At 43.1% G+C, this 13,575-nt stretch overlaps 1 protein-coding gene across 2 annotated transcripts in view; it reads left to right on the top strand.

Moving 5' to 3' along the window:
* The first annotated feature begins 2,345 nt into the window (after window positions 1-2,345).
* Window positions 2,346-13,575, top strand: part of SNAP25 (synaptosome associated protein 25) — a 222,448-nt gene continuing 211,218 nt past the window's right edge. Inside the window, exon 1 of one of the 2 annotated variants that reach the window (XM_082252321.1) lies at window positions 2,346-2,497. The gene's annotated coding sequence lies outside the window, so the exon portion shown is untranslated. The remainder of the gene's footprint in view (window positions 2,498-13,575) is intronic. The other variant, XM_082252320.1, reaches the window with a different exon arrangement.

Genomic DNA, 13,575 nt, shown 5'->3' with positions numbered 1-13,575 from the left:
CATCTGTCTGTGATCATCTGCCACATCTATTCGTGATCATCTGCCGCATCTGTCCGTGATCATCTGCCACATCTGTCTGTGAAAATCTGCTGCATCAGTCCATGATAATCTGCCGCATCTGTCCGTGATACTCTGCAACATCTGTCCGTGCTAATCTGGCACATCTGTCCATGATAATCTGGTACATCTGTCCGTGATCATCTGGCACATCTGTCGGTGATCTGGCACATCTGTCCATAATCATCTGGCGCACATCTGGTGCACATCCGCTGCCACATCTGTCCGTGATCATCTGCCACATCTGTCCTTGCTCATCCGCCCCATCTGTCCATGATCATCTGGCGCACATCATCTGCCACATCTGTTCATGATCTTCTGCCTATGATCATCAGCCACATCTGTCCGTGATCATCTGCTTATGATCATCTGCCACATCTGTCTATGATCATCTGCCACATCTGCCCATGATCTGTGACATCTGTCCATGATCTGCCACATCTCTACTCACTAGAAGGAACCTCTGGTGAATCTAAGATGGAAAAGGACCTGGGGGTACTAGTGGACAACAGGCGTGGCAATGGCATGCAATGCCAACCCGCTGCAAGCAAAGCCAACAAAATACTGGCATGTATAAAAAAGGGGATTCACTCCAGAAATAAAGAGATTATTCTCCCACTCTACAAGACTCTGGTCTGGCCACATCTGGAGTAATTGTCATTCAAAGTGTGAGAGCACTGAAAGCTGAAAATTGGTCTGGGAAGGAAAGGGTGAATGTGCCCAGTATTGAGGTGGTTAAATTGTTTGTCATTGTGTTTTTCTGCCTCCTTGTAACATCATCCTTGAGCTCCTAAATCTCTCCCTTTTCCCCTCATTTCTGTTTACTTGAAACAAGCAGTGCATGTTAGTTGCAGTCACGTACTTCTCTATGCACACTACACATCCTATAGCCCACAGTCTCTTGTCCATCTCGGGAGCAAGAAAGAGAGGGTGGCTACACTCTTACTTACAGTGGAACCATGGGGAACTAACGTAGTCACCCTCTAACAGGAAGTTGGATCACAGCAGCAAACAGGAAAGGAATTTGGAGATTTGGGAAAGGAAGAGGGCTTTTTTTTTTTCTTTTTTTAAATATTCAAATAGAAAATGCATTTTTTAAATCATAATTAGGGTCACTTTAAGATTATCTCTGATTGCATTTGTAAAGTATATGATCATGTGAAGAATGAACTCTGTCTGAATCTGTCTGGGTGGTATTCATGAAGACAGGGAGTAGATTATATAATACTTCACTATGGTGGTTTTTTTTTTTTGCTCTCCTAAAATATGATTTGCCTTTTTTTTTTTTTATTTTAAGAACAGCTGTCATTTTTCTATAGCAATATGTAAAATAAATGGTTACCAGACCACCTAGACAGCATTGCAGCTAGCAGGGACTACCTGCATTTCATTCCAGTATTATAGTTTCTTCACAATCACATTCCCTGCACCAAGCTTGAGGATGCCTCCTGCCTCGGCTTTCATCGTGTACAACAATATCAGTTTGCATAATTCTAAAACTTGCATCAAAAGATGAGTTCTTGGCACAACAAATGAGACACAATGGGGTTGATTTACTAAAACTAGAGATTGCAAATTGTGGTGCAGCCATGCATGGTGATCAATCAGTTTCTAACTTCAGCTTGTTGAAATAAGCTTTGATAATAAAACCTGGAATCTGATTGGTTTTTATGTAGAGCTGCACCAGATTTTGCACTCTCCAGCTTTAGTAAAATAACCCATTGTCCCTATCCTTGCACTTATGTGACGGGATTTAGAAATGGACCTCTGTGTACAGTATTCTGCATTGTCCAGATAGCTGAGAGTTAAAATCCAGTCCTCTGATTTGTAGCTTCCCCTGCTACATAGATGACCATCACAGATGGATAATATGAATGGTTTGATCATATGCAGCCATCAAGCCATAGAAATCACTTAAAAGCTTCTGTATATTAGCTGCCCACGTAGGCGATCCTTATATGGAGTACACACAGGAGAGGGGATATCCCTTTGGACCACCCCTTTGGCGAAAATAAATCAGTGCTGCATTAGCTCAATCCTGTCCAAAAACCATCCAAGCCAACCCAACCCCTCCATACACCATGCAATCCATGTTGCCTCCATTCCTATGATCCTTTAAACATAGATATTAGTAAAACATGCATTGAAAAAAAAAGAATGCGATGTATTGCAGCATTGTACAGCAGACGATGACTCAAGCTCCCCCAGCCTGCTCCCTCCCCACCATCCCCCGCCCCATGATAGATGTCTATTAAAAGCTGCTGACGTCAAGAAGGACGGCCATCTTTGATAAGGGCAGAGCTCCTTTTTTCCATTGAAGAAGAAGACTCGGGGAGGTCAGGATCGCTGCTTCTTGCCTCCTTGCAGCTCCATCCTCCATAAGGTTATTGAATGATTTAGACTTTACTGCTGCTGCTGGATCCTCATCCTAGGAGACCAGGTAATGGGAGCCTCTCCTCTATGGCCATTTCTGTGTCTGGGCAAACATTTGGGTTCTCCTGTCTTTATTGTGCTAAGCGGCTTACATGGGGAAGGAAGTCCTATTATTAACTGACAGCTGATGCAGCCGACAAATCTCAGCTTGCTGTTTAACCTGAAGGCTGTGCGATGCCCATAAGCCGGAGCAGATTGTATGGAGGGCTTTATAGGTGTGCGTGTGTCTGTGTGCGGGGGGTGCGGGGATCAGCCGCGGCTCCGTGTGCTGCAGCGATGCGCTGCGTGCTGGGAGCCCGGGGTGGGTGATTGATGAGCAGCCGAGTGCGGGCTCTGCGCTGCCTGCAAGCCTGGTGGGCGGATTCAGCACCGCGGACAGCTCCACTGCAGAGACAGTGCGGCCATCTCCTGCACCATACAGCATGGGATCTCACCCGGCATAGGGGACATCCACTCACCCGCATAACAGGGATCTACTCACCCGCACTACAGGGGATCTCACCCGGCATAGGGGACATCCACTCACCCGCATAACAGGGATCTACTCACCCGCACTACAGGGGATCTCACCCGGCATAGGGGACATCTACTCACCCGCATAACAGGGATCTACTCACCCATATACAGGGGATCTCACCCGGCATAGGGGACATCTACTCACCCGCATACGGGGGATCTACTCACCCATATACAGGGGATCTCACCCGGCATAGGGGACATCTACTCACCCGCATAACAGGGATCTACTCACCCATATACAGGGGATCTCACCCGGCATAGGGGACATCTACTCACCCGCATACGGAGGATCTACTCTCTACTCATATACAGGGGACATCTACTCACCTACATAACAGGGAATCTACTCACCTACATACAGATCTAATCACCTATATACAGATCATCTTCTCACCCACATACAGGGGATCTCACCTGCATAGGGGACATCTACTCACCCACATAACAGGGGATCTACTCACCCATATACAGGGGACATCTACTCATCCACATAACAGGGGATCTACTCACCTATATACAGATCATCTACTCACCCACATACAGGGGATCTACTCACCTACATACAGACCATCTACTCACCCACATACAGGGGATCTACTCTTCTACATACAGATCATCTACTCACCCACATACAGGGGATCTACTCTTCTACATACAGATCATCTACTCACCCACATACAGGGGATCTACTCACCTACATACAGATCATCTACTCACCTACATACAGGGGATCTACTCACCCACATACAGATCATCGACTCACCCACATACAGATCATCTACTCACCCACATACAGGGGATCTACTCACCCACATACAGAGGATCTACTCACCCACATACAGGGGATCTACTCACCCTTATACAGATCATCTACTCACCCACATACAGGAGACCTGACCAGCATAGAGGCGATCTACTAAGCAGCATAGAGGAAATCTGACTGGCATAGGGGAGATCTACTCACAATATACAGATCTGACCAGCATAGGGGAGATCTACTAAGTAGCGTATATGAGATCTACTCACCAACATATAGGAGCTCTGACCAGCAAAGGGGAGATCTACTAAGCAGCATAGAGGAAATCTGACCGCCATAGGGGAGATCTACTCATGATATACAGACCTGACCACAATAAGGGAGATCTACTAAACAGCGTATAGGAGATCTACTCACCAACTTACAGGAAATCTGACCGGCATAGGGGACATCTACTAAGCAGAAAAGAGAAGAGCTACTCACTGACATACAGGACATCTACTGTGCAACATAGAGGCAATCTACTAAGCATTATATAGGAAATATATTGGGCAGCATAGAGACGATCTACAAAGCAGCATACAGGGGATCTACTAAATATAGCTCTATCAGACAGAATAGAGGAGAACTAATACTGAGGCTTAGGTAGATTGCATGATGTATAAGTGTCATTATTAGAGGAGATCTACTAATCAGCATAGCGGAGATCTTATAAGCAGCATAGTGGAGATCTAGTAACCATAAATCTAACAGGCAGTATAGAGGAGATCCTACACATTATAAGGGTTTGGGTAGATTGCATGTTATATAAGTGCCATTAACCAAGGAGATCTAGTAAGCAGCATAGCAGCAATCACCTTGACAGCATAGAGGCAACCAACCAAGCATCCCAGAGGGGATCTACCAGCCAGCATAGAGGGATCTACTAACTATCATAGAGGAGATCTACTAGCCAGCTACCAGGAACATTACACCCAGATGGTATCCTTGATCGATCCACTTCAGCCTATTACAAAGCCAATCTGTGCAGAATGGGCAGCCTGGTCAGCTGTGACTTGTAGCCAGTCCTCCCCATTGAACTTTAAGGTATTGCAGTCTGCTGACCACAATGTCATGTATGACTGTCATTATATTTGGAGAGGAATGTAGGAAGGGTACAGACAGATCTGCGTTGTTGCGTCTAAAAGCCAGCGAAGCTGACAGATTTACGTGCCGGGGCATTAGTAATTACTGCTGGTTTTGTTGCCCACTAGTAAGAAAGTGAGGGGGGAGGGGATCTGCATTACAGCTCGAGTAAGGGAGGGGAGGAGGAGGCAAAGCCAGAGCTGCCCCTCTAGGGGGCGTTCTGGAGGCTCCATCCTACGGACGCAGGTTTGTCTATAAAGAGATGGGTTTGCTGCCAGTCACATCCATACATCATGAATGTCTTGTTGGGTTCACAGTTGACGTCATGCTAGCCTCAATCCTTCTTGAAATGCTGTTCATGTGCCATCCATTTTTTTATTAGGTGAAATACTGATTGTATAATCATCCCAAAGGCTGCTGGGCATCGGTGAGCGTCAGTGCGTTGGCATTGTATGCTACCTTTAATGGGCATATTGCCAATTGTCTTGAAAACAGCCATTAATCTGCAGGTGCTAGGCAAACAGATTGCTATAATTAGGAGGGGGAGAGCAGCAGTCATGTCGGTGATATTCTCAGGGAGGACCCCACCCCAGCACTGCGACTCTGGAATAAACTTACGTTAGGGATCGCAGGGATCTGCCAGTTTGTTTGCCTTTTTTTGAATGGGAAATACCTTACACAGCAGCATTTTGGATTGTGTTGGATTGTATGTATCAATAACAATAAAAAAAAAAAAAAAAAACAACGGCATGTGAAATATGATGACAATGCTTTTGTGCTTTCTCTCTCTATATAATTATATATATATATATATATATTAGTCTGTGCATTTTACCCCATTTTTTTGTAAATAACACTTTTCAAAATGTTTGTTGTATAAAAAGATGACAAGACTGTCAATGACAAGACCCAATGATGGTGTTATTTTTTTATGCTTTCATTTTTTAATGTTAAATATAATGGTAAATACTTGGTGCATTTTTTTTTTTTCAGGACTTTTTTTTTAAGGTGATTGCTTTTTTTTATTATAGCACCACCTACAGAGGATATCATAGCTTGACATTTATTCATATCTTTATTATTCTGCTGTAGTATACATTTAGGTCTGAAAGAATGGTACGTTGACAAAATGTTGTAGTAAATTATTGATTTTGGATGGGGACATGTAACAATAGAAATGGACAAATCAAACAGCAATTATGGCCATATTTACATTAAATATGATAAGAAAGCAGATGGTATTTGATGTACATGACAGAGGAGAGGAAGGCTATGGATTATTAGAATGAAGAACACGTTGTGGATTTTTTTTTTTTTTCGATGCATCATATGGTGCAACATTGCAGATACGAGAACAGTTATCAAAGTGCAAGGCACACATAGAGGAAATGAGAAGGAACTGCAGTAATATATATTGTGTTTTGTGTCTTCTGGTAGAGATCAATAGGTCAGCATCCAACACAAAAAAACTCCCATTGGGACATTAAATGAATGATGATAACTTAATGTCAGGAGTATTATTAACATTCCATGCAGATAATTCACTTTTGTAAGTATACCAAACTAAGGCCAGCCAGGAATTTTTATGATACGAAAGCAAAAAGAAAGCAATCATGATGTGTACGCAGCAGAAACAACCAATCACTTTTCACTAGTTTAAACAAGGAAAACGAATAAAATAAGCAAGTATTAGGCTGATGTATTGAAATGAAAAGCAATGTACGAATTATAACAACCAATATTGACTTACAAGCCATTCTTTTTAATTCTTTCTGACTGTTCTGTGTCTGGCGAGTGATCATTTTGGTTACTGCGTTTTGCTCAGTGGCCTTTATACAATAAGACTTCATAAGGCACGCAAGCCCCCGTCAGTGTTCTGTGGAACCCTAGGGCCCCAATTAGAGGTTGCTAGGGGTTTTGGGAGTTGCGGCTAATTGACTTCCCATTCGATGGTGGTGTAACTACAGCCATAGCCGGCCAAATACTGCAATGTGTTACAGGAGCACAATGAGCCCAGGACTGATTGACTGAACGGTGTTCACTTGCATTGGGCAAACAATGTTTTGGATTTTTAGATCCCCTTTTTAGATTGATATAGAGATTGCTATGTTGCTGTACCATAGCGTGTGAAGATGTGAAGAGGGCCAAGGCTCGCAGCACATTGGTGGGCCATTATAAACTTTATGTAATGAAAGTAGAGTTTAGTAAGCTTTAGAGCTCAGCTGCTTTTGAAATGTTTAAAAGCTCAGTAGCTTGAATGAGATTAACTACCTGTGAACTAATTCATCCATTAATGTTTTGGCAGATGTCATACAAATTAAATTACATGTCATATGCAGTAAAAAATATGTGCCCTTGAGCACTCGGAAGAGGAGAAGCCTGGAGCACTCTTACCAGTTACTAATGTGAGGATAAAATACTAATGGATGTATAAGATGCAGACACGTGGTAGTCCTTTCTTCATATTGGCTATACATGTTGCAGTCTTCATATAATCACTTTACAATTTTCTTGAAATTTTTCAAAACTATAGGATGTAAGGGCCTACCTAAACCATCAATTCCAAGCAGTGGTAGTCAACTTTCTTGATATGGTGGGCCTCAAGTGTAGCCCCCAACATAACCTAAGGGCCACACATAATATTCACTGAATGTTCAGTGTCAGATACAGAAGACATAAAAAAGATATAGTGAAAGACTAATGGCATGATGCAGGGTATTTAGAGACTGTAGACAAGATACAAGGATGGCTAGAGACTGTGAATATAATACAAGAGATGGTCAGAGATTGCAGACATGGTACAGGAGAGGGTGAGAGACTGCAGACATAATTCAGGAGATGGCCAGAGACTGCACACATGGTACGGGAGATGGTCAGAGATTGCAGATATGATAAAAGAGATGGTCAGAGGCCACAGACATGTTACAAGAGATGGTCGGAGGCCACAGACATGATAAAAGAGATGGTCAGAGAATGTAGACATTGTACAAGAGATGGTCAGAGGCCAAAGATGTGATACAAGAGATGGTCAGAGACTGCAGACATGATACAAGAGATGGTCAGAGGCCAAAGACGTGATATAAGAGATGGTCAGAGACTGCAGACATGATAAAAGAGATGGTTGGAGAATGCAGACATTGTACAAGAGATGGTCAGAGACTGCAGACATGATACAAGAGATGGTCAGAGGCCAAAGACGTGATACAAGAGATGGTCGGAGGACACAGACATGATAAAAGAGAAGGTCAGAGACTGAAAAGATGCTACAGGAGACTGTAAACATGCTATAGGAGTTGGAGACTGGAGAACGGCTTCAGGAGACAGTCATTGACTGGTGACTTATTACAAGACTGCTAGAAATCACTACTATAACAGGGCAATAGGGAAACACATATTAGTATTTGCAGGCATGCACATTCCTCTGGGCTACAGGTTGGGCACCAAGGGTCTAAATAGTCTAAAGGATATTAGTAGCTGTTTGCAGAAGTTTTTAAACACAGTATTGATCTATGAATATGGGAAAAAAGAGAAAACTCTTAGAGTACCTATTGGTCGATCCAGGGATCTACTATAGCTTCATTAATTCAGCTTTAGTCACTTGTAAACCTGTTTGTCCTGGCAGGCCCAGAGCACATGCCCCTCTGCTAAATCTATGTATGGTGCAGTGTCGGATATTTTACAATAGCAACATTTTAGCAGTGTGCTACTATTTAGAACTGTGTTTGGAGACCAGATGGCCCTGTGATATTTTTGCTAAGAGGCCCTGTTATTTATACCTAATGAACAGCTTTGTATTTTATACATGTTTTGGATTGCACTTACCAAATTGCATTGTATCCAGATATATTTGTGAAAAAGTCCTACCTTTTCTAGGGTTTCCTTCTCACAGTGCCACTTAAGACAACAATGAAAGATCTTCCCCAACTCCTGTTAAACCCACTCTTAATATGGAGCCATACCCAACAGGTATGCTGGATCATTTCCCATTGTAAACGCTAGAAAAACAGCAGAGAAGAAGACAATCTCATCTTGTATCATGAAGGAAATGGCCTCGGCCATACCTACCAGTACAGTATAAAGCTGGCTTTTGATGGATAGAATTTCACACAAAAATTCTTAGGAAAACTCGTATGAAAATAATGTTGTATTAAAAGATTTTGTTTTGCTTTTACCATTTGATTTTGGAACAAATGGATTTTGCCAAATGAAAGCCACATACACTGTTAGAATTTTTTTATTAGAGAAAGATTTTCCATCCCACTCCTTTGAATTTTCTCATCACTGTGGTCAAAAAGGAATGTTGATTTAAACCACTAATGATTGGATAAACTAACAAACTTTCTTAAAACTTTTCCAAAGAATCTTTGTTCAAAATTCTACCAATATATGGCCAGTTTAAAGTGATTGTAAAGTTTCATTTTTATTTTTTTAAATACAAAAACATATTATACATACAGTACCTGCTCTATGCAATGGACATGCCCTTAGTGGCCCAATCCTCCTTTTCTGGGATAAAGTCAATGATTACATGGCGCTCTCTGATGGTGGGTGGCATACCATGAGGTAAAGAGGTAAAAATATAGAAAGTAAAAAATGGGTAGAAAAATATAAAAAAGGATGAGGTGGAAGGGGGGAGGGGGCCCACGAAAAGCGGCTGCCAGCTGGAGCAAGGAGAGGCTCTGAGCAGAATAAACAAAAAGAAAGCAGCACCAGCTTGTTGAAGCATAAGGTTTATTAATACAAAAAACACATAGTGACTTACTGTTAGGTAAGTAAAGGCCGGTACAGTAGGTGAATGGGATCATCCATCTTCTTGTCCTGGATACCGTTGCAGTAAGGAGGGGTGCGGGGTGTCGGTGGTGCATGGAGGTTGTTGTCTGGCAGCCTGTCTGATGGTGCTGTGGTGGTGGAGGACTCTCAGTGGGGCTCCACTTCCTACTTCCTGTCAGCCCGCCATCACTTCCTGTGAGGCGGAGGGAAAGATGGGCTAGCTTTCGGAGCATCCGCGCTCCTTCATTAGGCCAGACAACAGCCTCCACGCACCACCGGCACCCCTTTCTGCAACGGTATCCAGGACAAGAAGATGCATGATCCCATTCACCTACCCTACCGGCCTTTACTTACCTAAGAGTAAGTCACTATGTGTTTTTTGTATTAATAAACCTTATGCTTCACTAAGCTGGCGCTGCTTTCTTTTTGTTTATTCTCCTTTTCTGGGATCCCCTGCCAGAGCTCCTGGTTCCTCCTCTTCTTGGTCTGCCACCATAGGAAGCCACTTCCTATGGTGTCACACCTGCAGGCTTGATCCCGAGCTAGGCTGTGTATGTCTATAGGCAGACAGTGCACCCCCCACTCCTTCCTCACAGGATTTGACTGACAACCAATGGCTCCTGCTGCCTCACAAAGCCTGTGAGAGCAGAAAGCCTTTACAGACAAGCACAGCGTTGGATCGAATGAAGGCTCAGATAATTATAAGGGGGGATGAGGTGGGCTATATTACTACCCTAATGCGGAACTAAACCCATCAATTCCAAATCACATCCCGGTACGTGCCAGTAATGTAACTGTCACATTGGTTGTGCTCAGTCTCAACCAAACTGTCAAATCATCAAATGGCTGCTGTCATAACTGATCACACTTGCAACATCATGGCAGTTGAGGATCAAACAGAGGCCAAGATGGGAGCTCCCTTGCCTGAAAACGATAGGAGGGTTTAGTTCTGCCTGAATTCAGGGTATGCATTAATGTAAGAAATGTTTAGCCTTTGGAACCACTTTAAAGGAGTAAAGCCAAAGCTCGTTTAACTGTATTTCTCCTGTGGATTGCCTGAGTGAAGTTCATTGTGCACTCCTGTGACCGATTTTCAGCAGACAGCGGGCTGAAGTCCGCTGTTGGCTGATGTCACAGAGCTGGTCCAGGCTCGGTAAAGATCGCCACCATATGGTCGGGATTCGCCAACATGCCTGGACTGGACTGGCACCCAGCTCAGCCTCTCAGCAAGACACTGAGAGCCTGAGCTGGCCGCTCTCACCCCTTCCACAGCCCAGTGCTCCAGTAAGCGAGGGGAGGGAGCAGAGCAAAGAGCCGGTGACTGACAGTCACCAGCTCTCTGCTCATGGAGCTGTGAGAACCGAGCGATTGGCAGTGTTTAAAGAGGAAGTAAACCCTCATAAAAAAGCAAGAAAAAAAAACCTGTAAAGACAAAGGCATAATGAGCTAGTATGCATCGCATACTAGCTCATTATGAAATACTTACCTTAAAACGAAGCCCCCGCAGTGTCGCATGCTCAGCAACAGGGCGGCCGACATGTTCGGGTGTCCTGCTTTCTTGTTTGCATCCTTCGGCCATCTGATTGGCCGGAGGCATGATTACATCACGCGCATGCGCGCGGGAGCCGCCGTTAACGGCATAGGGCTCTGAAGGAACGGCATGGGTGGCCGTTCCTTCTTAGCGCATGCGGCGATGACATCATCGGCTGCATGCAATGTAAATATCTCCTAAACGGTGCAAGTTTAGGAGATATTTATAGCACCTATAGGTAAGCCTTAATATAGGCTTACCTATAGGTAAAAGACTTTAAAGTGGGTTTACAACCACTTTAAATGCTCGGTTTTCAGCCTTAGAGTTGGCGGGGGACAAGTGCAGCATTGGACCATTGCTGCATCCACCTAGGTAAGTATGATTCTAAAAAAAAAACCCCATACTATATTTTAGAGCAGTGAATCTGGCATTCACCAAACATTCATTGCAGGTGAATCTTCCAAGTGCCTGCGTTTTAGGCAGACTTTACTCCTCAAACTTAAAGAGGTTGTAAACCCCTTTTGTTTACATTTACCTATAGGTAAGCCTACATTAAAGCTTTAACTATAGGTGCTATAAATATCTCCTAAACTTGCACCGTTTAGGAGATATTTACAGTGCATGCAGCCGATGACGTCATCGGCGCATACTCTCTGAAGGAACGGCCACCCATGCCATTCCTTCAGATCCCAGTGCAGTTCCGTGCATGCGCGGGAGTGATGTAATCGCGCCCCCGGCCAATCAGATGGCCGGAGAAAGAGATCCAGCAAGCAGGATAGCCGGACATGTCGGCTGTCCTGTCTGCATTGAGGGGGCTTCATTTTTAGGTAAGTACTTCATAATGAGCTAGTATGCGATGCATACTAGCTCATTATGCCTTTGTCTTTACAGGGTTTTTTTTTTTCACATTTTTTAAACCGGTTTACTTCCTCTTTAAGAAAATACAAGTGCATGCAGATCTGCTTGCTGAACCAAAAACACACATTACATTCTTTGTTATTGTGTACTTAAAATGTATCAACTTTGTGCCTTTATGGAGGCGGTGATGTATCCTGACCTCACATGTTCCCCCTGGGGAGGCTACGTCACCGGTGCCTTCCAGACACCTCTCATGTGTATAGAGTGAGATCTCAGGAGATTTTAGTAAAGATCTTGGAAAAAAAGGCCATTTTTTCCTCAGCACTGATGACATGTAATCTCACATGATCATTTTTTGAATTAATTCATAGTTCTGTTCATGCCTCCTACTCACATAATAGATGTCATTGGTGGGCCGGCTTAGGAAACGAGGAGGAGGAAATCAGGTCACCTAGATTGTCTGTTTTAGAAATGGTGGGGGTAGGTTACCTTGCAGAACAATGGGATGAACTGAGATACAAAAAAGGGGTTTGAATTTATTTATGCATTTACTGTGTTTATTTAATGGATGCTGGCAGTATACTATTTTGGGCGGTGCTTTAAATCACAGTGATTGGTGAAAGTACCATCCACAGCTTTATAAATATGCCCCTAAAGAAAATTTTTTTTCTTTTTACCGTGGGTGGAAAGAAAGAAAATCGATCAGATCGACTTGAGTACAACCAGCCTGCCCATACATGGATCGAATCTCCGCCTGTCCATGCTGAGCCAGCTGAGATTCGATCCATTTATAGCCGGCTTAAGTGTAGCCAGCTTGGTCTTTATTAGGAATCTTGGCACAACTGAAACAGTGGAATGAAGCCGTTATGGCTTGTTTATTTATTGGTTGTGTTAGCAAAATGTAATTAGGAGGAAAATGTTATGTAGTCATTTTCCTAGCAGCATTTATTAAATAAGGTCAGATGTATTTGCATAGTCAGCAGATCAATACACCCTCAATCAAGTTGGACATTTAAGCATTATATATATACTGTATATTACTTAAGTGTAACTCAAGCTAAAAGCAATATAGGGTTTCAGCATCAGTGAAAGAAGGAAGATACGGCCATTACTCCTGCTTTATGCATGGTATGAAAATGTCAAATCGGCAACATACATATTTAATGGATTAAATGAAGGTCAGAACAAATTCCAAGAAGGATAGTGATGCAGCAAACAGCTACAGTAATAACTGATTCAAGCAATTTGCCTATGATAAGGCAGTCAGTGTCCAAGATGTAATATATCTGCACTGGCCTGGATAATAAGCAGAATACAGCTTATAACAACTGAGCAATTTGATGCAAGCTCAGCATTCAAAGTGACAGGCTAAAACAAACCCTATCATTTTTATGTAGAAGACAAATTTAAAGGAGTACTCTGGTCAAGCATTAGCATTTTGCTTTTAAACCTTGTTTCCCTGCTCAGCCTATAACTGTCATTATCTCCATCTTCTGAATGGCCATGAATGTAAATCTGTGAAAAT

Source organism: Pelophylax lessonae, assembly GCF_965119305.1.
Source record: "Pelophylax lessonae genome assembly, chromosome: 3".
NCBI classification, from domain to species: Eukaryota; Metazoa; Chordata; class Amphibia; order Anura; family Ranidae; genus Pelophylax; species Pelophylax lessonae.
Note: the sequence above shows the minus strand (reverse complement) of the source record. Positions and strands in the feature narration are given on the sequence as shown.